This window comes from Buceros rhinoceros, unplaced genomic scaffold, assembly GCF_000710305.1.
Source record: "Buceros rhinoceros silvestris isolate BGI_N320 unplaced genomic scaffold, ASM71030v1 scaffold18552, whole genome shotgun sequence".
Taxonomy (NCBI): Eukaryota; Metazoa; Chordata; class Aves; order Bucerotiformes; family Bucerotidae; genus Buceros; species Buceros rhinoceros.
Window position 1 is genome coordinate 55,652 of NW_010400967.1, and position 23,134 is coordinate 78,785.

Here is a 23,134-nt window from a genome sequence, read left to right on the forward strand (position 1 = left end):
TCAAATCAACCCTCACAACCATGATCATCACCACCATGATAAATAATGGAGAAGAAAAGGCTTAAAATCAGAATCAAATCATAACTAATAATTCCAAATGGTTGCCTGGCCTCAGATAGGTTTTATCTGATCCAGCTCGACTACATCAAAGAACAGTCATGGGCTTCATTAAGGTAAAAGAACACGAGAAGCAAGAACACGCTTCAGTGAACCGGGATAAGGTTTGGCAGCAGAAGTTTCCACAAGTGTGCTGCAGTCAGAGGCACAGCTCTGTGACTGCTGGAACTAATGCCTGGTTCCCTGTGCATTGCATTTTGGGGTAAAGTGCAATATCTAGAGAAGCCTTCATGTGGATGTGTCTCTTAGGGCTTCTCTTTCCCCCTACCCATTCTTCTGCTGACTCTTTGTTGCTTGTGCGTGTAAGGACTCATGCTGCAACGCTGTCTTCAGCTGGGAGTCTTCCTGGATGTAATTTATGGTTCTCTTTTTCTACACAAGTACACAGAATTTCCATGAAACTTGTGGCAATTTCATCGTCTGCGAGACCCTTCCCTTTGCACCAGATTTGCACTGAATAAAAAATATAACGTTAAAAGACAGAAGAACAGACTAATGGTCTGCACAGGCATGTGAACACACAAACTCACAGGCATAGCCCTCCTCTGAAGAGGAGAGCAGGCTGGAAGTGTGTGTTGAGTTTGTGTCTGGCAGAGTTTTGGTAGCAGATCACTCCAGAGCCTCCCCCTTCGTGGGAAGATAGCAGGTTGAACCCTTGCAGTCCTCAGAGATCACGGGTGGTGAAAAGGTCCATTTGCAGCATGAGAAGCCCATGCTGGAGCAGGGGACATATCCTGAAAAAGGCTGTGACTCTCTTCACTGGGAGAACCACTGCCCACGGGAGAGCACCTGCTGGCAGAAGACCCCCACACTAGATGGAGAAGTTCATGGAGGACTGTATCCCGTGGGAGGGATGCCATGTTGCCACATGGGAGAACTGTGAGAAGTGCTTCCTTTCAGGAGGAACAATCTATGAAAGACATGGACTGGACTGGGACTGACCATGACCCCCATCTCCTGCCCCTCTGTGCATTGTGTGGATGGGAAAGAGGTAGCAAAGCTGGGTCCAGGAAAGAAGGGAGGGGTGGGGAGAAGATGCATCTTCAACAACATCGTGTTGTTTTTCTCACTCTTCTAATCTGATCGGATTGGTGATGTGGTAGTGGTTTTGTTGTTTAAAATAAATTGATTTTGTTTCTCCAAGTCAAGTCTGTCTTTTGCCCGTGACCATAATTGGTGAGTGAGACCTCCATGTCCTTTGTCCCGACCTTAAGTCTTTTTGTTGTATTTTCTCCTTTCTGGCTGCATGGTGCTTGGTCGCCAGCTGGGTCTAAACCACGACAAAGTGACATTCTTATCCTCTGCACTAAAGTACTGAGTGGCATTCAGGACAAATATAATAATCCTGAACATCTTAGTACTATCTCTGTATTCTCAACACGCAGGCTATGGTTTTGCCTGTTCTGTTGCCTTGTTTGTTTCTTTACTCACCTGCACATCATTACCTACACATTATACCTCAAATGTCCTTTATTATTGTGCTTCAGCACAACATGTACAGCACAACTAAAAGTGGCACTGATCAATACCTAATTGACCCACCCCTATCCAAAAGCTCTCTGGGTTCTGTGTCATTTTCCCCTCTTCTCTCTGTGTCAACTCTTGAAAGCGATGGCTGATTCTGGACATTGGAGAAGGCTGGAGTCATTAAGAAGACCAACTGGGTTTCAGCAGGCTAGAGTCTTTGACCCAGTCTTGCAGTGATTTAGAAACCATTTTTCTTACCATGTTAAGCTGTCAGAGCCTCTTGCAAGCCCTGGAAAATAGCCAGACCTCTATCGTGTCCTCCTGGAGATTAGCTAGTTTCCAAAGATTTAATGACTATTCAGGGAATTTTTAAGAGGATAAAATTACACAATTGTATAGCGCATTGCATTCTAGAGAACCCCAAGCCAGATTTCAGTTATTTTTAAAGAAAATAAGCCATTTTTGAACTACGGAAGCTGCACTTCTTCCAAGCAATTAAACAAGTAATTATATTGGACTCCAATAACCTAAAATCAGCCAAGGCATTTGAAAAACAAAATGGTTAAAGGAAAACAACCTTTGGCTGAAATCTCATATGCCAGCAATTTAGCCTAAATCCTGCTCTATAAATCTCAGAGGAGAAGTGCTGACTTAGTGACATACTGGCTGCTGTAAAATGAAGTATAAACATTTATTTACTTCCATTTCATGCAAAATTTATCATCACTACAAAAGCACAAAAGAAAATATGGCACTAACAGCCAGGTCTGATCTTATCAAGGCAATGGAAATCATGGCAATTTGAAGGCTTCTGAGGATGAAAAGCCTTTCTTTTTCCTAATCCAGTCTGTTTCGGCAGTATTATTCTCTTCTTTTAGCATTTCCTTAAACAGGAAAGGTGGAGAAGATTAGAATTTTTTTTTTTATCCTATCCTTTAGTTTGCTCATCTTTGTAGAGGAGTATCTCCTTTCTTCTTAATAGGTTCATCTGCTGTGGAACTGCTCGCTACAGGACTCCAGGGCTTAAGTAACCACAGATATTTGGGCTTGGGAACGCTCACAGTGTAGTCGCCAAATTAAAAGACCAGGTTGGTTGATAAGCTTCCCAGTGGTTCAGACCAGCCCACTGTGTCTGTTCCATTTTGATATCCCGTGCAACAAAGACCTCACTATTGCAGGGTTAATCACTACCTTCATTTGTGTAAAGTGTGATCTCACTGGCTCTTCATCTATAATAAAAAATTTACAGTATGGAAAAATTCAGAATTACAGGTCCACCCCTACAAGTTCCTGTATCTGTTATGTTGCCTAGAAGCCACCACAATGATCTCTGACTAATAACCCCACTAGTGACCATGACAGTCCACAGAGTTGTAATATGGTAAATTATAATCCACTGCCAGAAAACAAAAACCACAAGTGCTCTCCATTTTCCACTGTCACTTTCTTTCCTGTATCTGGATAGGATAAATCATTGAGCCATGAATGAAAAATGGTTTGGTGTTTTTGTTGCTCTCTGGAGCCACATATCTACGTGGCAAGGCAGACAATAGCCAATTACACAGGAATGATATGCTATTGTGTTCAACTGCTTCATTATTTATAGCCATTCCAAAGAAGCTGACCAAATTTATGGAGGTCCCCCTAAAGCGCAGAAAATATTTAGACTGTGGGCCTGATTCCTGTAAGCACCAGTTTGCTCTCTGGGCCACAGAAAGTGTTGGGTGAAGACAACCTTCGCTCTCTTCTCTGGCACAGTTATATAATGATGAAATTTTATGATCAAATTGCACGATACAATGTATGGTGCAATCAAGTAATGAAAGGTTCTAGTGAAATGAAAAACACAAAGAGGAAGAGATAGGTTGCTATGGGAACCATCCTCTGAATTTTTTTGTGTAACTAAAATCTCAAATTTTACATTCCATTAATGTGGAGTTCTTAGATTTTTACATTTAATAATGAGCATAAACTAGTACGCTGCTACTAATGTACTTTAATTGCATGTTTGGGAGAATCAGATGAAACATTATTATACTTACTGTTATCTAACAAGGTCCGGACAAAAAGAATATGTATACCAGTAACTCAGAAAAATGGAACATTTCTTACTTTCTTTGTATAAATCCTAAAATGCTTTTGTGGTTTACACTCATTTTGAAATAAGCTACAGGGCTTATATAATAGCAGAACTTCTATAACCACATGTTAACCTTTTTGTTACTATTTTATTTTCACCGAAGTTTCAAAGGAAAAAAAATTTCCATTGTCTGTTTCTGTACGTCTGTCTTCTTCAAATGAATACGCATAAGTGCGCTTCTCATAACAATACACCAAACCCTCTGCGCTTGGATCTGCCTCTCGTTTTTGCATGCCAAGTGATTATTCTCTCCTCCTTCAAGTACCTTCTCTAATCACACCGCTTGTGAAACCAAACAATGCCGACATCCTTTGCCGGTAACATCTGCTACTCTTTGCTTACGAATGACCGACGAACGTTCAGACGTGTGTGTTGCAAGCTCGTCAGAACAAGAGGTTAGAGACCAAGCACAACCCCTTTCTTTCTTTAATATTTAATCTTACCCACTTGACACTGCTTTTCTATTTAGTATTGACTTAAATTACCTCGGGTGTCTTTGGTTTTATACGGATAAATGGAAGAAGGACGTATCAGATTCAGAGGTGTCAGAGCAGCTAATCTAAACAATGTATCTCTGGATTTTCTCAGAAAGAAGCAAAAGTGAATCACATGAAGACTCTGGCGTCAAAGGTTTGTGTTAAAATTTATGCTAGTGCACGCAACTAAGTTTACACCCTCCTATGTCCGCAGGACACATAAAAGTCTTCTGTCCATGACTGCACCTGTAAACTGTGTTTTAAAAAGAACTTAAATCTGAATAATAGCCAAGGTTCTAAGTAAGGAAATTTTCTCATCCTTCAGGCTTATTCCTGTCCGTTGTCGTGGCGCAAAAGGTCTGAAAACCCCACAAATCCCCCTGGGCAGCTGACGTAGGATTCCTATGCCAACCCTCAATGGAGGGGATCGCATTTCCCTGGCCTTGACAGAGAAGACGGGTGGTAGCTCTCACTGAGCCCAGCCGCCCGAGAATCCACGGGGGGAGCCGAGCATCAAGCGACTGCCAGCACTGGCCGGCGCGATGTGGCTGCAGCCTGTCGGGGAGCAGGTCCCCAGCCCAGCATCAGCAATGCCATGCATCCCCACCATCCGCACCTGTCAGTGCTGGCACCTGCTGCCCCATGGCCATAGATGGCTGTCCCTGGGGCTGAGGCGCTGATTGGGGACACTCTGCTCCCGGCCCCGCCGGCCGACTGGTTGGGTTTGGGTTTTTTTTGGTTTTTCTTCACCCGTACTGATGTCACGTTTCTCGGTTCTCATGTGGTTACAGTCTACAGGAATGCAGCATTTGTGCTTTGCAGATATATATACATAAATACATGTGTGTATATTTATATGTTTATTTATATACTCGCATACACACCCTCTATTAGATCACTTCTCAGCACCTTTTTGTTCAAATCTGTGGGATTTTTGAGAAGTCTTCACACATAAGCATGACCAGCCTTTCTTTGCTACGATGCATATAATACCAGCTTAATATTGCTGATACGTTGGATTAAGAGAGAGATAAAAAAAGGGATGTGCTTTTCCAGACAAGACTGGCATTTCCTAAATAATGAATTCGCGTATGAGATTAACCGGAGGTGTTAAGATTAGTGACATAAATGGAATGCTGACCCAGTTGTGATTACAGATTCTGATAAAATCACCTCTACAGATATGTAAGATTTAAAAAGAAAAAAAAATTCAGCTTTGGATGTAAAAAAAATCCTTTTAAACATTAGTAAAAATTTACTCTACTGTCAAATTCACCCTTTACACGCAAAGACTGTGTTAAAATGAAACTTCTGTGCAGCTGTTTTTTAAACCTGTACTTTGAAATGACAATCAAATTCTTCTCCGTCATGTCAAAAAAACCCTGACAACTTTCCAGAGACTGGCTGTCAGTGCTTCATGCACAAAATTAGCAGATTATTTACTTAGGGCAGAGGTATTCTCAGGATATTTGCATTTTAGGGGTGGGACAGTTATCACCACTATCTGAGCACCCCAGTGAGACCTTACTGAGGGTTCAAAGGCCTTTCATGGGGACTGTTGGACTACATGAGGTCAAAACTTCTATATTTTGGCTGCTGCTACTAGTTCACTGGCAGGAGCACCACCAGCCTGCAAGCAGACCCAAGCAGTCTGCCAAGGGGTGCAAAGACAGCCTAAAGCCAGAGTAGGTGCATCTCTTGTCACAGCAGAATATTCATCCGTTCATATCTTTCACTGATTTTTCAAAACCATTAAAGCCTATAAAGTACCTAAATGGCCAGGTTTTCTCTAAGCTGTATTGAGCGTATTTAAAATAGAAGATGATATTGGTGAGACATAGTGTGTTTGATTTGTACTAGGTTTTGCTGCCACACACACAAAGTATATGAATGGAAAAATAAACTTCACAGTAGCTCAGCAGAATCATCTCAGCTTCTTTAGGGAATATGAGGCCACTTAAAAATAAACACTGTAATCACCAACAGGTTGTTATTTTCCTCCTTCTTTTTATGTTCATCTATCTATAATCCTTCTCCAGTGACTCCAGCCCTTCCAGATGGAGCACTGCCCTCAACATTTTCATATGTGTCTAATTTAGTCAGACACACACATAAATACAAGGCTGAAGTCAGATCTCATTTACACTAGTGTAAATCTGTAGCTGGATTTGGAACAGCTGTAAAGACACCGGTTGAGTTATTCTAGACTTACAGTGGTGTTACCAAGCCTGTTACATCAGTGATACTATCTCTTCAAATATACAGTATTTGAAATATGAAGGGCTTAATATAAATGACTGCAGAAAGAATTAACTATTTCAAAGGCAGCTGGTGTTTTTCCATGATATAAATGGCAACCTTTAATGCTAAAGGAAAAACCCAATATTCAAAGTACTTGAGAAATGTGACATAGAGAGTAACACATATTTTGCAGAATCTTTTGTCGCAAAAAATGTATTACAGAAAGAATGGCAGCTGATAGGAATTATACTTTGCATACATTTTGAGCATTATCTATGTTCTAAGAGATGCCAAAGAGATTCTGAAATTATATATTTAAGGACTGCTTCATTATTAAAATGCAGCCATCCTGGGGTGAATATATCACCAACTTGTGCCACCACACTAGCCAATGAAGTTTTCAGGAGCAGAAATTATGTATACCTCAGACAAATAAAACCATATGATGTAAGTTACTTGGGATGGAATTTTTTATAGACCATTGAGAAAACACCTTCACGCTTAACCATGGGATGAGGAAACCTTTGATGACCACAACATTTTGCTTTTGCATTTTGTCTGAAACAGAGCACCTCCAGCAGCACTGAACTGGTGCAGTACTGACTCAGCAGTGAAAATGCCACCCACTGAGACAAGAACACCACTTCCTTCAGCACCTAGGTTTTCTTTGGAGGTCTCCCATAAAAATCTTGAATGTATCAATATGTTCTGAATATTTTTTCCCCCCAGAATTGTGCAGCAGATCAAATCACAGCATATTACAAAAACTGGTACCAACATGACAATGAGCAAATGTAGCTGATAGCAGTTCCTTTTAAAGGAAAAAGAACATTCCCTTTTATTTTTATAGTACTGTAAATGTTTTATCTACTGGTAAAAATGGCTAAATCAATATATTTTTTGAAAACGGTGAATTATAATGGAGGTTAGGTCTCTGAAACTCTACTCTCCTCTTTCTTTGTGGGACAGATGCCTTAAATAGCAACAAAGCAATAGCCATCAACTTACTTTGCTGATAGAGTCAAGTTTTCCCCAAGGAGAAAGAGAAGTCTCTCCACTAAGTTTAGAGTGAGCAAGTACTATTTGAGAAGACAAATTGGCCCCTGGTTTTGACTATCAAAACAGATGACTGAAATGATGCAGACTTTCATACTTGTTTTAAGATGGCTTTGTTTTTTTTCTGTTAGACCAACAATTCATATAAGTTATTTATTTACCAGAAACATTTGTGCAAATCTCTAGACTATGATACGCATTTGTCTGCTACCATAAAACAAAGAACTGGGTTTTGTTTTCCCACAGAAGATCCTACAGGAATGGTGAGATCAGACAGAGTTTGCAAGCTGAACCTTGCCGAGAACTCAACCAAACACTGGCTGAAAAAGGGGTGAGAGAGCACAGTCAGGAGTTGTATGGATGAGCTGGATGAAACTCCATCCTATATCCAGCATGATTATCCTATAAAGCTGGTCCTTCATGCAATTCTCTTCTCCTGAAGTGTACCTTCTTCAAAAGTCATACACCTGCTATCACTCTGCTCTTCCCTTGAGAGGAGTAAGCACTTCTCTCAAAAGGAAAGGATCAGACATGACAGAATTAGCAGAAAGTGGTTAGATTTTGAAAATATTTTGGAGAATTTAGGAAGCTTTCCAGGCAAGGAAATCCTCATTTTCCATTACTGCAAAATGTGCCATCACGGAGGCAAAAGATTAGCCCCTTTACACACGATTATCGAAGGGTGAAGGCGCTATCACATACTTCAAGAAGTTGCAGTTTAGCTCCCACTTCTGTTACTAACTTCCCGCATGGGCTTTTAAAATTCACTTTTTTATAGCTCTCCCTCTATAAAAAGTTGAATGATAGTAATTACCTGTGTAACTGGGATGCTGTAAGAAGGAAAAACCCAAGCAGACTGTCATGTACTCAGCAAGGAGTCTAAATTCAATATGGACAGACAGACACTCACATACACCTGCACAAACCTGGCATACATGCTGCCCTCCATATCTAAGTTAAATTAACAACATAATGGTCAGTTTCGGTGCTCTGTTTGGGAAGGAAGAATAGTTGAGAAAGCTGGAGAGCAGATTCTAGTTCTTATCACTGCTTGAGAAAGCAGAAGGGGCAGAGGCAGACTCAAGATGTAAGCCAGAAAAATTTGACCAGAACTGTTGACAGAGTTGACAGAGATAATAGAAAATTAGTGGCTCAGAAGGTAAAATAGAAAAGAAAAAAAATCATACAGAAACTAAGCGCCTTTTTGTGAAAATTTCAGGTTCCTCCAGGAGCAGCTAAAACATTCTTTAAATGTTAGGGTTTTTCATTGTAAAAGTGCATTTCTTTTTTTGGACAAAATTACAGTTTTGTAAAGAAGAATTGGTATACTGGCCTGCCAAAGCCCTACAGTCTGAAATCTTCCAGCCTTTAATGATATGGTATTCCCACACAGAGAATTTTGTGGGCTACGAAAGACGGTTCTGTTTGGGTCCCCTCATTCTGCTGGAGAGCTGGACAAATGGAGCAAAATTTCAGCCTATTTAATTTCTTCCAAGACTTGGGAGAGGTGGGAATGGATGCTGTGAACATGTGAATGACCAACACCATTTCACTCGGAGAAGCCTTAGCTGTGGGCTTTGATCAGCTTTGGTTGCTCACTGCTGCGGTATAAATCACCGTGCAAAGCTGCCTGCTCAGCCCTGCCATCCAATATCACTTACCCGATACCAGAGCTGCGGAGGTGGAGCAGACGAGGGGTGGGCATGCATTCCCTTCCTCTGAATCTGCTGCGAAGGTGGTAACCTCCAACGAAGGAAAGGCAATAGCTAGCTTGGGGGTACTCACATCTCCAGAAACCACACAGCTATTTCCTCAGATGGCCTCAGTCGCGGCCACACAGACACATGTTACATATCAGAAAGGGAACTTTTCTAATTGGGAATCCCAAACCCAGAACACCCTTAAGGTTTGTTTCAAAGAACTGTCTTCCTCCATGATTTACCACTTCATAGTATTTTGTGACATGGACACAGGCAGTGTTTTGGGGGCTATGTTCCTGAGAAAAAGGCCAATCATTATCGACTTCTGGCTATCTGAAAAAATGTTCAGAAATCAGTAACATTCTGACTTTTTTCTCGACAGCCTCAGCTTGCGTACAAGGAATAACCATACTGGATCCCTACCTAACGAGAGGCTGAAATCCCGAGGTGCACAAGCACTACGCCCAGTCTCAAAATCTTGCCATGCTGGAGGCCTGAACCACCTACAGACCAAACCTGACAAACCATTATGCTGAGAGATGGAGCAACGTAGTACTTCCTACTGACATTACTGTGGCAAGAAATCCAAGCTCATTTGCTTTTTCCGTTATCTTGGCTATCTTCTAAGCTGTCTGCAGCCATCAGCCTGCTGTCACAGTAGCAAGAGCTTTCTTAAGGTCTGCCAAGCATTTACAATGCAGTAGACATTCTAGAGGAACGGCAAAGAGTATTACATGGAATGATAAAGGTTCTCTAACATTTGTTTGATGTTTGAATATGAAAATTCAATTTTAAAATTAATCAGAAGTTGACTGTGCCAAAGACAGCAGAGTCTGTGATAAGATTGAAGATGAGATTACCTCAAAATACATGTGGCTCTGTCTCTACCATTGATATATTAAAATCAAAGGTCTGGCAAAGAGATTCTGACTCATTTCAATGGGCCCAGGCTTTCACCAGTGCTTACAACAGCAAAAGGGTCCCGTAATGCCCTAAATAACCAAAATTTAACTGAAAGTCAGTCATACTACAAGATCCTTTCCATGAAGAGGCCAATGGTCATATAAGCAATGAAACATACAAAAACTTCTCCAGTTCACAAGTGCACTATTTTATTCCTCATATCTGCGAAGAGGTTCATAGTCCTGAGGCTTGACTGGAGTGTCTCAACAACATGAAACTTTCAGACGAAATGCAAAACTTACATTGATTCAAAAGTTTGGGAGGATTTCTGTTTCTGTCTGGGGTATGCTAGATCACAAGACCCCAAATAAAAATAGTGGTAGCACAAAAGGATGAGTTTCATTCCTGCCACTGAAATGGTCACGGAGATCAGTAGGAAGCAGTTCTTGACTGCAGAATGTTTAGTCAGTTCTTTCGCTCCATCGCTCTCCATGAAGGAGGAGGTGGAATTAAGAACATTTCTCCCATGAAAAAGACTTTACAGAAGGAGTAGGAGGATTTCTCAGACTCCTTAATGGGAAAGAAATGAAAAATTTAGTCTGTGGGAGAGACAACAGAGTCTTCTATAACCCTTGGGGATCTAGTGTTTCACCTCAATTCCAAGCCCAGAAGCATCTCACTTCTGTCCAGGCTACAGCTGTGAATCCCTCACGGGCACTACTATCAGGTGAGTTTAGTCCTACTAAACAAACTCCTTACTATTGATGCAGATCAAGTCAGAATTGTCAAATGGAGTTATCTGCGGGGGTCCTGACAGTTCCTGACCTGCTAATGAAGCCAATTAGGCAGAACACCTTACACCTGCCAGCTTTCAAAAGCTATAAATGAAGACATCTCAGGGACAGAGAAATGAGAGCATATCCTTCTAAGCATTCTTTAGAATAGAAGCATTTTTTAAAGTGACAGGGTATGAAAACAGTCAAGGAGGAGTGTTCCCTCTTGGCCACATTGCTTTGAGCTTACACTGAAACCATAAAGAGCAGTCCACACCCTGCTGCAATTCCCTTGCTGCAAGGAAGGGCCTTGTGACAGGAAAGGGCTGTGGAATAGGTCCAATAAAGGATTTAGGGACCTAGAATGCTGGCTTGGCAATACTATTTAGGCACCTGACCTCCACAGTGGATTTCACACTGTGTTAGGATCTGAGGCTTTCTATGCAGGGCAACAGAGGAGTTTGGTGCAACAGAGCAGGATCTAAACCTAGCAGCATGTAATGGTGAGTGACCCAGACCAAGCAAGAGGGGTATTGGAAATCCTATCCCTCATCACAAGTTACACTGCTTACCCAGGGCTGCAGAGACACCTTCATCCACACAACCCTGCTGGGCATCTAGGCATTGGCTCCAGCATGATGTCCCTTCCTACAGCTGATCGTTCAAAGACTTGAGGAAGAGTTGCCCTTCCCTTTTAAGAAAAGGCAGATTTTCTGTATCACAACTGGTGGTTAGAAACCTCCTGTGAAACTGGCAACACAGCTTCTGTTTCTTCTCTAGTCTGAACGGGCTCAAATCCACCATCTCCCATATCCGTATGAGAGAGAATCTACCCAGCCTCCCATAACACGGTTCTAGACAGGATAAACCTCAGCACTTCTGTGTAATACTTGGCTTTTGTGTACTAACAAATGCAATTTTTGTGGGTCAGAGAAACAGAACTCCATAGGGGACAGAGCTCTGTGGCTCATTACAGAATTTCTTTTGGAGAGAAGAGGTGCTGAAATCTGACTTCTGCTCCAGAGTTGGTGTTTGTATTTTACATTGAATAATCTCTCAATAAAATGCAGAAAGAATCCTTTGAGAAAGGAGTTCAGCTGAAGTCTCTGTCCCTTTGATAGCACAGGAACACCAACAGTATTTTCTGACTGTTCTGTGGAAACAGAGCCTACACGTGTGCACTGCACTAGGAATTGCTCATCAGGAGCTCTCATGGAGGACTGAGAGTTCCTAGATTTTTTGGAGTGTAAACTGGGAAAAGACTCCACTTTTTGCCCAGACTGGCTTAACACTTAGTAATCACAGCACCCCTAGGAATCTTCAAGAACAAATAATAAGATCTCTCACATCATGTGCCTCCATATTAGGCTTCTGGATAAACGACCTTAGTTGCCACATTTTAATGTTTATGTTTAGTCATTTCTGCGAAACACTTTCAGATCTGGTTGGAAAGTAAAGTACTGAGCATAATTACGAATTTTTATTCATGAGTTAAACAATACACGTGGGTTGTGCAAAAATTTACATCTCAGAAGGCAAGCTTCTCTTCACCTAGGTTACAAAAAAACAGATTAAATGCTAAAGCACTTACTGGTAAATGGCTGGAGATGAAAGTGTAAGGATTCCAATTTACTGACCTATGTTACAACATGCTAGAAGTGTGTCCTAACGCATCCTCAGATTACGACAAGAAAGGAAAAACTATGTGTTTTTATGTTTTTCATGTTATAGCCATGATTCTATTGTAGTAAGATAAACAGAATATAAACACCAAACACTCCATTAGGAACTGCGTTCTCGTAAAGATTTTGATCTCTTTTGAATCAATCTACAGCAGCTGTGCGTTGTTTAAAGGACTCTTATTGACTCTTCTGTAATTTGCTTTCTTTGAACAGCCTGTATGCTGTAACATCTGATCAAAGAAATAAATGTATACTTTAACAATCCAAAGTAAAGTGCATGCACATTTTTATAACTCTGAACTGTAAAATGTGATTGTAGTTGTCTATAGATTACACAGGATGATATAAATAAATGGGTTTGAGATTCTTCTTAATGTCAGCTTACCCAGTATTCCACGGATTGTTCCCTTTAACACCACTGTCTATCATACAAAACCATTAATGAACTGTTGAGAACACAGTTGATGTACCTTGTTTTAATAGAAGTTTTTACTCCTCCATTAACTGGTAACCATATATAAAAACACTCATAGCAAAATTAACTAAGGAAAACAACCTGAAGTTGGGGATTTATAAATCACTGCATAAAGAAAATGTTGATTGAAACTCTGTTTTAAAGGCTCTTCTTTAACTCAAAGAACAATGTCTATTTAAGATTTAACTACAGTCAACAGTTCTGGACTATGGACATTAATTCACAGCTGACCACTAGACTTGTGATTATTAAAAATGTAGAACAATAAAGCATATGTGTTTGAAGCTTTATAGCCCTGCAAATTTGGTAACCTGCATCAATTTTAGTTGTCTTTTATATAAACAAACGCATAGAGGTCTCCCTGAATTCAGGGTAAATGGAGTCTAATCAATATGAACTACATAATACATAAAAGATGGATGCAAATTTAATAGTACACAAATAAATAATTAATCTATATCTTCTTACTGTAACAAGGAAGAATAGTCAGCATATTTTGAAGTTTAACAGAACTTTTGCCAAAGCTATCAAAACAGTGGAAAGGCATCTCAAGAACAGATAGTGTTGTTAGCTGTGTGCAGTTCAGGCAAGGAGAGGCATAGACCAGTTTTTCTTCACGCCAAATAGAAGTGTAAGGTGCTCTGGCCTGAGCAGGGCATTTAAAATGTCAGACCTCTACCAGCTAGAGTGAAGTAGGCACAAAGCCAGGATTAGACTGACTTTTTGAACCCCCTTGCTCCCTGGCAATGAAGCTCCTCTTGCCTTTGTTACTTAGGGAAGGGGGTTCACTTATTGCCAGCTGTTTGTGGTGTGGAAAGGAAATGGATGTTTTTACTTCTTGGTATAGATAGATAAATGCTACTCATGATACGAACCATTTAGGTCCCAATTCTGCCACTGTTACTGACGCTGGCACTGCTTCAGAAATAAATCCATGATTCTGCAGGTATTTGCAGGAGCATTAAACTTTCTTCTTGTGAACACTTTCACTGTTTGAAAGAGGACTTCTATGAATCTTGGTAGAAATAGGACCTATTCTAGCATTGCTTGCTAGAAGAGGTGACAGAATTCATTGAAATTGCTGTCTGTGCTATGAACCATAACCAGACTGTTTTGCAGCTAGTCAGACGGCTCCCATTGACCACCACCAGCTTTAAATCAGGAGCCTAACTAAACCTGAATGGTGGACTTTACATATCACAGGTTTTTGGCTATTGGTAGTGTAGAACTCTTTTTAACTAATAAAACTATAAGCAGTGGCAAAAGGGCCACATCTGGAAACACCAACACTAAAAAACACTTTGCTTATGCGTAAGCATATGAAAAACTGTGCATCACTTGCTGACTTTGCCAGAAACTCAGTGCTGCATAATCTTCAACACTGGCTTGACAAAGAGCAGTTGACAGCTTATGGGAGCCCAATAAAACAAAGAACCTTGGGTAAAAAGAGGGCAAGATCAGGAGTTTCCACTAAAGAGAGTTGTGACTTCAGAGAAGATGTGGTATTTTTACACTTGTGACTATTAATACCGCAATGAGAATCCAGGTAAATAACCACATTTTGTATTTACCTTACAAAGCAGGGATGTCTCAATGATGAAAATAAAAAATGTGTTTGCTCACAAAAGCCCTTGTGCCTGGAACATAGCTAGAAGTAGCTCAATATCTAGGTTGAAAATGCAATGCAGGGTAGTGTGTCCTATTTTTCCATGCTTGCCGTGAAGATACAATACGGGAATTCAGTCTTGGTAATTACTAATACACCACACAGACACAATTACACCCTGTGTACTGCATAAAGGAATCACTTGTGGTCTGCCTCCATTACAAAGAGCAGTAGGGGGCCAACATGCAAGAAGACAAAATGCTTTACAAGGAGGAAGGAGACCAGAAGAGTTGATGTACCCAAATACAAGGACCTTGATTCTTTTTGGAGTGATTTAAGTCCCTTTCCATCAATTATCGTCCTTTGTCTCCAGAGTCTTATCACAAGCAGCATTACAGGAACTGAACAAAACAATACTCGGGCTCAAATAACCCTGTGAACTGTGCTGACATTTCCACACCCTGTTGCTGTGTTTGGCCAGGTTACTCAGATTTAAAAAAAAAAAACCCAAAACAAAACCCAAAAAACTCCATACAGAACAACAACAAACATTCCTGTTTTAAATAGCATGCTCAGCCCTTCCTGGTGTCTTTTCTAGTATTACCAATACTTCGCACTGCAATGCCACAACGGTGATGTGATATAAAAACCTCTGCAGCACAAGACAAGACTGACTTTCTCTAACATTGCAGCTTTTCAGATCAAAAGTTCCTACTTGGTGGGGTTCTCAATAGGTTTATTTTTAAGTTAATTAGATCCTGCCCCTTGCCTCTTTTCTAGCCTCTTGGTGAAATTTGAGTTTCAGATAAATGAAGAATTACAAATAAAAATCTTCTCTTATATATGTATGCTCAATTGTTCTGCAGCTAAACTTTGATTTCTCAGGGCAATAAATCAGCTGTCTACTCATTCACTTTTACTGCTTAGAATCAGAGTAATAATTTTTTCTTTCTTATTGCTATGTGAAGTTTTGAGGTCACAATTTTAAGTATGAAATCAATGAAAAGCATCTATTTTTTTTCATCAGTTCACACTAGGTATATGACATTTCATGGTAATTCTTGACAGAACATTCCAGTCATTGCTCATCTGAAAATAAATTAAAAAACATGTGAAAAGTCAAAAAAGAAAGAAAAAAAGGACCTTAGGAAAGTCAGCTATTTTTGACAGTAAGTTGGCTTCTGTGAAACAAAGCCTTGTCTTTCAGAAAGTGTTTACGATCTATATGGAAAAAAAAAAAATATCCTCAGGCTAAAATGTTTATTGGCACCTAGGAGTCTGAAGAGAGCAAGTCAGGCCTGTGGTTTTTTGAGGGCACTTTATCATCGCCTGCATTCTCAAAGGGATCTGTGAATGAATAGAGCTGGATTACTCAGCCTTCTATTCCACGCCTATTCCTCTCCATTTTCCTTGGCAAGACTGAGAGCCAGGCTATTTTTAGTTAGGCAGTTTTCTATTTTTAGACAAATATCAGTTAAGAGACATTGTTAGGAAAAAATTAAAAAAAAGAAAAACATAAAAGGGGGAGGGGATGAGGCTTCCCATCTCATATTGTGAAGCAAGCCCTTCAACCTGTAACTCCAGGCGTTTCAGCTGCTTCCAATCTTGGAAAAATAAAGAAAATTCAGAGTTCAGGGATTTAAAAATAAACCTACCCTCTGGCAAACAGACCAAAATACAACAAGCTGTTACTATGTGAAACAGTGACTACAAAAACAAAGAACATTCTCCAATGACTAGATTGGGATAAAACTTTGGAGCTATTAAGTTATAAGAATGTTACATAGACACGTGAGATTTTTCCAGCTTCTCAGCCACATATCTCGTGCTCTGTGAGATAGACTGTGCTCTAAGAAATATGGATTTAAGTTCCCAGTTTGACAAAGAAAGGAACTATGAGAAGAGTCTGAAACACATTTATATTCTTCACGCATTTTTTACCATTTTCATGATAGTATTTTTACCACAAACAATCCAAAACATTTCTAAGTTATTAAAATATTTTAACAATTATTACTAAGAACTATTAAAAGAATAGAAAAAAAGTTATGTGGGGACATTACTGATAACAAGAACTGATCCTCAATAAGTACAATCAGGAGGTCCAGAGTTCCCTCAAAAAAAAGCTCCCTTGAAAGTAAGTTTTGCTAGATCTACCACGTTTCAGAGTAACCGACTTTGCATCCATTTTAGTTTTCTTTGTCCCTATTCTCTTTCTTCCAGATATGGAATTAGAGCTACTTCACTCGCATTTGAGACACATTAGGATGACAAACCACGTTTCTTGTTAACCAAATCCTTGCTGCCAATATATCATGGTGGAAAAATGTCTGGGGTGTTTTTTTTGGTTTTGTTTTGTTTTTTTTTTTTTTTTGGGGAGAGAAAGCAAACCAAAACAACTCATTTTTTTTTTTGGTTGGTTTTTTTTTTTTTTTGTTTTTTTTTTTTTTTTTTTTTGAGAGAGAGAAAGCAAACCAAAACAACTCATTATGCAGCTTTTCTTTAGCTGCATTTTTCACACACTGGATTAATTTGAAATATAGTAGAAAAAAAAAAAAATCTTAGTGTCAACACTTGACCCTCTACCTTTCCTCTTCTTGGCTGCAAGGCATCAAAAGTCTATCACGTTTGAGATGCACAGCAACAGGAGGTTGCAAAGTTATCAAGCAGCAGTTAAACAATAGCCTGTGGATGGAAAGGTAAAGATTCAAAAATCTCATGTGGATAAATTGGAGAAAGGGAAAAAACTACTGTCTATTGGATGTAGTAGAGGAACTAATTTGGACAGTCCCACTTACAGGAACGGCAGTCCCGTCGAGGGACTACTTTGAACAGAACAGAATTGCTTTCCACACTTTTCCAGCTTTAAAGTTTTTCTTGTGGTCTGTAATAGCTAATATTTACATAAAGCCCAAACTGATGGAATAATAACATTAGGTAAGAATATCAGCTTTTGTTTAAAAAAGATGTATTTCTGAATTAATTGCTTGGAAAGATGAAATTAAGGTTGATAGAGAGGTTTTAAGTAGTTTTGAAAATGGGATATTTATCCCTCCATGATCTTTTTGTACTCATCGTGGTTAGAAAAATCATAGAAATAAACTCACATGAGGGTGTTAGGTTACAAACACATTTTCCAAAGAGTAGGATCTCAGGAGGCAAAGAAAGAAAGTAAAGGAACATTATAAAAATGCTGAAGATCTTGAAGTCAATCCCATAATTCGGTCATACATGAAGTTAGCAGTAATGGCTTGGCTCATATTTAGTAAAAATGAAACAAGAAGTAAGCATTTAAAAAGCCTAAATCATCCAAAGAATATTCTTTGGCCAGTTGACCCCATCCAATCATCTCCTGGCCTGTGGAAACTGGTAACAGTAGTGTTTTTTTTTTTTTTTTTTTTTTTTTTTTTTTTTTTTTTTTTTTTTTTTTTTTTTTTTTTAACAAGCTGGTCTTCAACCAATTTACAAAGGAAATCAATAATGCTATCCCCATTTTACAGGTTGGGAAACTGAAGCATTAGGAGGAAATGTGACTTCAAGGTCACACAACAGTATTTGGCAAAGCTATTAATAAAATGCAAGCCTCGTGAGTCCTAGTCCAGGGCAGTATCCAATAGACGGTACTGTCTTTAGATCACCCTGAATAACCTTTCTTACATACAGCCTTACTTTCTATACTGTCCCAGATCTCCAGCCCATGGTAGCTGAAGTAATTCCCCAGATTTCAACAGCTGAAGAGCTGACTTGAGGTGTATTTCACAGCTTGTTTATATGCAATATTATGTTTTGATGACAAGAAAATACACTTATTACATTAAACCAGGTACAACAGTTGCCTTACTTTTCCTAAAAAGAGCACTTTTAAAGAATGATATGGGCTTATTTACTACAAATATACAGATAAGAATCTTAATTGATATGAAGAGGCTTTCAGAATCTAATTAACCTCCCATCTAGTCATTAGCTCTGTGACCTTTAGAAATAATTGACAGAAGGAATTTTTTTCCTCCATCTCATTCAGAACTTCCACACCAAGTGACTAATTCTACATGTGCTGTCGGACCCTCAGCACACCTGCAAGAATTGAGAGGATAACGTGCAGTTAGTCCATCAGCAAAGCAAGGCTGTGGCACTCCTCTCAGGCACAAAATACTGCCCATGTAGCACGTCACATGCGTGTACCTTTTGCTGCCTGAGTGCCATCCTCATTAACTCCAACCTTCCAGTGTGCTATAGCCGTATGAAGTTTTAGAGTCTCAAGACCCTCAAGCCTGTATGAGATTTAGTAGTATTTCATGCCTGTTAACACTTTGCTTCTGGCCATGCTGAAAACAATTGGATTTTCAGTTCCAGCTAGTTCCTCTACAAAACTGTGGAAGTATTCATTGTTATCTATCATTTGTTGCATGTTTTCACTACACACATTTTTTTAAGAGCAAAATGCTCTTTTAATAAGCAATACCACGTACATGAAAGCAAAATTTTAAATTCTAAAACCCTATAGAGCTTGGTATTACTTTGTTCCCTACCATCTTAACGTTAAGGTCTGTAAATCTGTCTCTGTGTGCCAAAAACCACAAAAGATCTGCCATCTGCAGGGATAATTTAACGTGTCTACAAGCTCACTTCTTCCTCTTGGGGAAAAATGCTGCTGCAAATGGCACTTATATCTTTTGCTATCCAGTTCATTCTCCCTCACCAAATACAGGAGTCCACCGGGGAAGAAAAGAATCTCTGCTAAAGGACTGTCCATCAGCATTTACTAGATGAATGAAGACGTGTGACCCTATGCAAAACAAGTTAAAAAGACAATGCCATGTTCTGATTATCTATGAAAAAATATACAACTTGTAAATTATTTAAAAATCAGGCATGTGACTGCAAATTAGAACTACTCTTTTTCCCTATGGCCAACTCCAAACCCATCACCATGGCCATAGGATTACTGAAGTCTCCTAGAGTAGCTCAGGCTAATCCTTGATGAAATCTTCAGAATCACTAAAAGCAGGAGTTCACCCAATGTGTGTTTCTCCAAACACACCCCATTTCAGCAAGTAAGGAGAGGGAAAAGAGGATGGAGGGGCATCAAGTGTAATGGAAAAGCTAACTGGTGGACCCCTAACTGGCAGACTGAAGGAACAGCTAGTGAGACAAGAGGCAAAGGAGAGCACGAGTGAATGACACTCTTAGGGAGAGGAACAAAGAAGTATGTACTGGAGTACAATGGGCAAGAGATTAAGAAGGATGAAACTGAGGTGAGGAGACCCTCAGAAATGGTCTGAAGATGGTCCTTGGCAGGAGAGGTATAAACACGGTTTGCTGGAAATGATTGCTATACTTCACATGAAGAATCATGTTACTGTGTTTTCATCACCTTATTTTGCTACCTATTCTTACTGTGCCATCTCTGAAGTAGGACAGTAAATGCTTTCAGGTAGGAACTGTAGTATACAATAAAATTGCAAGAGTGAGTGGAGAGGTGGGTGGAAAGGCATAGTATGTTTGATAAATATTCAGGTGAAAAAACTCCCACAGAGTAAATGAAGGTACAGCTGGGAAGTCAAACAAGAATAAGGTTTTATTGAAGCAGAAGGATATGGCAGTGCACTGCAGGACCTGACATCTTCCTACACATAAAAGTCTATCCTAAACTCCTTCTAAGTGTAAAAAAAAAAAAAAAAAAAAAAAAAAAAAAAAAAAAAAAAAAAAAGAGAGAGAGAGAGAGGGAGTAAAAAGCAGTTGAAACCAAATGCCAGCAAAAGACAGAGCCGAAGGCAGGTAGACAGCAAGAGAGATATTTCAGAAAAAGACAAGACACTGCGGTCATGGAAGAGTTTCTGATAAGATAAAAGACAGATCAGACAGATGTGTGTGCAAGCATGCAAAGTAGCAGTTTTAAGTAGTGAACTTCACAAGAGTCAGAGACGATTTGGTGGGTGATCAGCATTGATAACACAAGCTCAGTAAGCAAAGAGAAAAATGGAGGAAGTTTGTGTTCCTCTTTTTTCTCTACCAGTGATTAGTGGCATGGCAGAGGGGAACTGAGGAGGTGGATGGGTGTTGGACAGAAAACGGAAGATATGTTTAATGGGATGAATTTGAGAAGGCTGACCTAGTAGGAGAACTTGAGTTAAAGGCAGTGACCACTGAATCAGCAGAGGAATAGAAGCCAGTTGGAGAAAGAGGGTCAATAAGAACAGCAGAGTCAAAGAAATTGATGGATTGGGAGCGTAAAAAGAGGTGAAAGATGAAGTGGTTAGTGATTCATGGAGGAACGATTTATGTGCACACAGAGCAAGGATCATCGCATTAGTCTTAGAATCAAAACCAGGACTTCATGAAAACTCACTAGTGGTCTGCGAAAGCTGAGACAGTAGCTGATGCTTTGACATGTAAGAAGTGACAGGGAAGATAGGACAGTGAGAGAGAAAAAGGCAGGAAGTTTCACCTTAAATCAGCAAAGGCTTGGTGGCTTAGCTGAAGAACCACAGCAGATTTCTGAAATATGGTTAGGGCTGTAATTACATTTGCAGACAAGATGCAAAACATTGCCCTGTATTTCTACCCTGAAACACGCACTCTACAGTCTAAGGGCGATGTCCTTTCTGAGCTCCTAAGCAGTAGGTTTGCAGTGCTTTGGCACTGGATTCTTGTTACTCACAGTAGTCTGGCAGTGAAGTATCACTGAAATCAGTCGTGTTGATCCACTTCTGTTATACAGAAATGAGGAGAGGATTTGGCCTCATTTTACATAAATGCAAAAAATGCATAATGCACATATGTGTCTGTTGTAGAACCTGACATTTACTCTTCCCCATCTCCTCACTGCCGTAAGAAAATTATTGACTAGTTCTACACAGCTGTGCTGATAACGTTAAACTACAAACTCTTAAGATTTTTCTCTCTTTAAAGTTTTTTCTGATAAAGCAGGTAGAAATTGGATGTATTGACAAACTCATAAGGACAGATTCAAACTCTAGTTGTAAAAAAGCCACTTCTGTACCAAAGGCTATTTACCAAATGCCACAGGTTTTTGTAATGAGAGAAAATGTAATCCCATTTTAAACTAAAGATGTACAAATCTTCTAGTAATTATATTATAGGATTTTAAATGACAGCTGCCAAATAAATTGTTGTTGGTATTTACAGACAGCACTTGGGAGTTAGCATAAAGATGAAATTAATCTTTCTTCTCTCGGTGTCAAAGGAACACTGCACAGGTTCTGCTATTCCTTAAAATAAGTTACTATATTCAGCAACCAACATGCACTTTTTAACTGAAGGAAAATTGAATGAACAATTGTGGTGTGAGTGGTTTGCTGAGTGAGGACATAAAGGCTTCAGTTTTAAGAATCCAGTTAACTCTAAACAGAAGTCTCAGAATTAAAGTTTTTGTTTTTGTTTTTACAGAGCTAATACATATCATAAAACCTCCACACAGATTTTGGTAAGACTTAGAATAATCACTACTGTTACTTAAAATGGACAAACTTGAAGGTTGAATGCAAGTTTTTTCTCCTTCATGAGTACACACTGCTTTTTAATTACCTGCAGATAAGTATATTTACTGGGTAATAACATAACTGATAATTTTTGTGATCTAGAGAATTAAAGATATAAAAAATTGCATGTTAATCAACTCTGTTTTGAATGAGGCAATTGAGAAAGACCATCTTAGTTACATTTATTACATGTAAATAAAGTTACTACATGTGTAAAGAAAGTATAAACTATTTGTTTAAAAGTCATTAAACAAAAGAAGTCAAAGAATAACAGCAACTGAACTTTACAATTCTCTTAGTATCAGCCACTCCATTTTGCATCACGACAGATGTAATCAGATCACATACCAATAGGCTGGGTAAGACCAAATTGCTTACTTGCAGTAATACAAGTATTAAATTGAATGTAAAATAATTTTTTCCTTGAAAAAGAGTGTAATGTTTCTTAGATTTATGACTATTGGTGTCTTCCAATACTTCAAATAACAAATTATGGCCTGGAGACTCATCCCTTCAGAAATGCTAAATATAATTAAATCCAGTAATTAAACTGAAAACATTTGCTTAATAAAATTAAGATCTTTAGCCAGACTTACAGTAAAATTCATGTAATTTTTCCATTTGAATAGCAGCAGTGTAACTTAAAAGTAATTAACTATGTATTAGAGACCTTCTCTTTGATTTTCTTTGAATATAGATTGTTTAAAGAAGTTATACCACATTCTAATGACTGATAACACAGTTCTACCACAACCAAAAAGTGACTAAATAGTTAATATTATGCTGAATGTGAACAGAAATTGGATTCTAAATTAAAGACCTTTACATGGCTGACAGTTATATTTCAAATTTTCATAAGTCTATCTAAAAAAGTTTTCTTTCTGAAATACTGTTCAGAAATCTGTGAGCACAGCTATGTCCTTTTCTTCTGCTGAAATATAGTTATTGAACAGTCATTTATTTGAAAAAGATCAGATTTAATAATACTGTCTGACT

The 23,134-nt window shown here is 39.1% G+C and overlaps 1 protein-coding gene across 8 annotated transcripts in view; it reads right to left on the bottom strand.

The window, feature by feature from the left end:
* MEF2C (myocyte enhancer factor 2C) overlaps positions 1-23,134 on the bottom strand; it is a 73,977-nt gene that overhangs the window by 35,735 nt on the left and 15,108 nt on the right. The gene's annotated exons all lie outside the window — the stretch shown is intronic.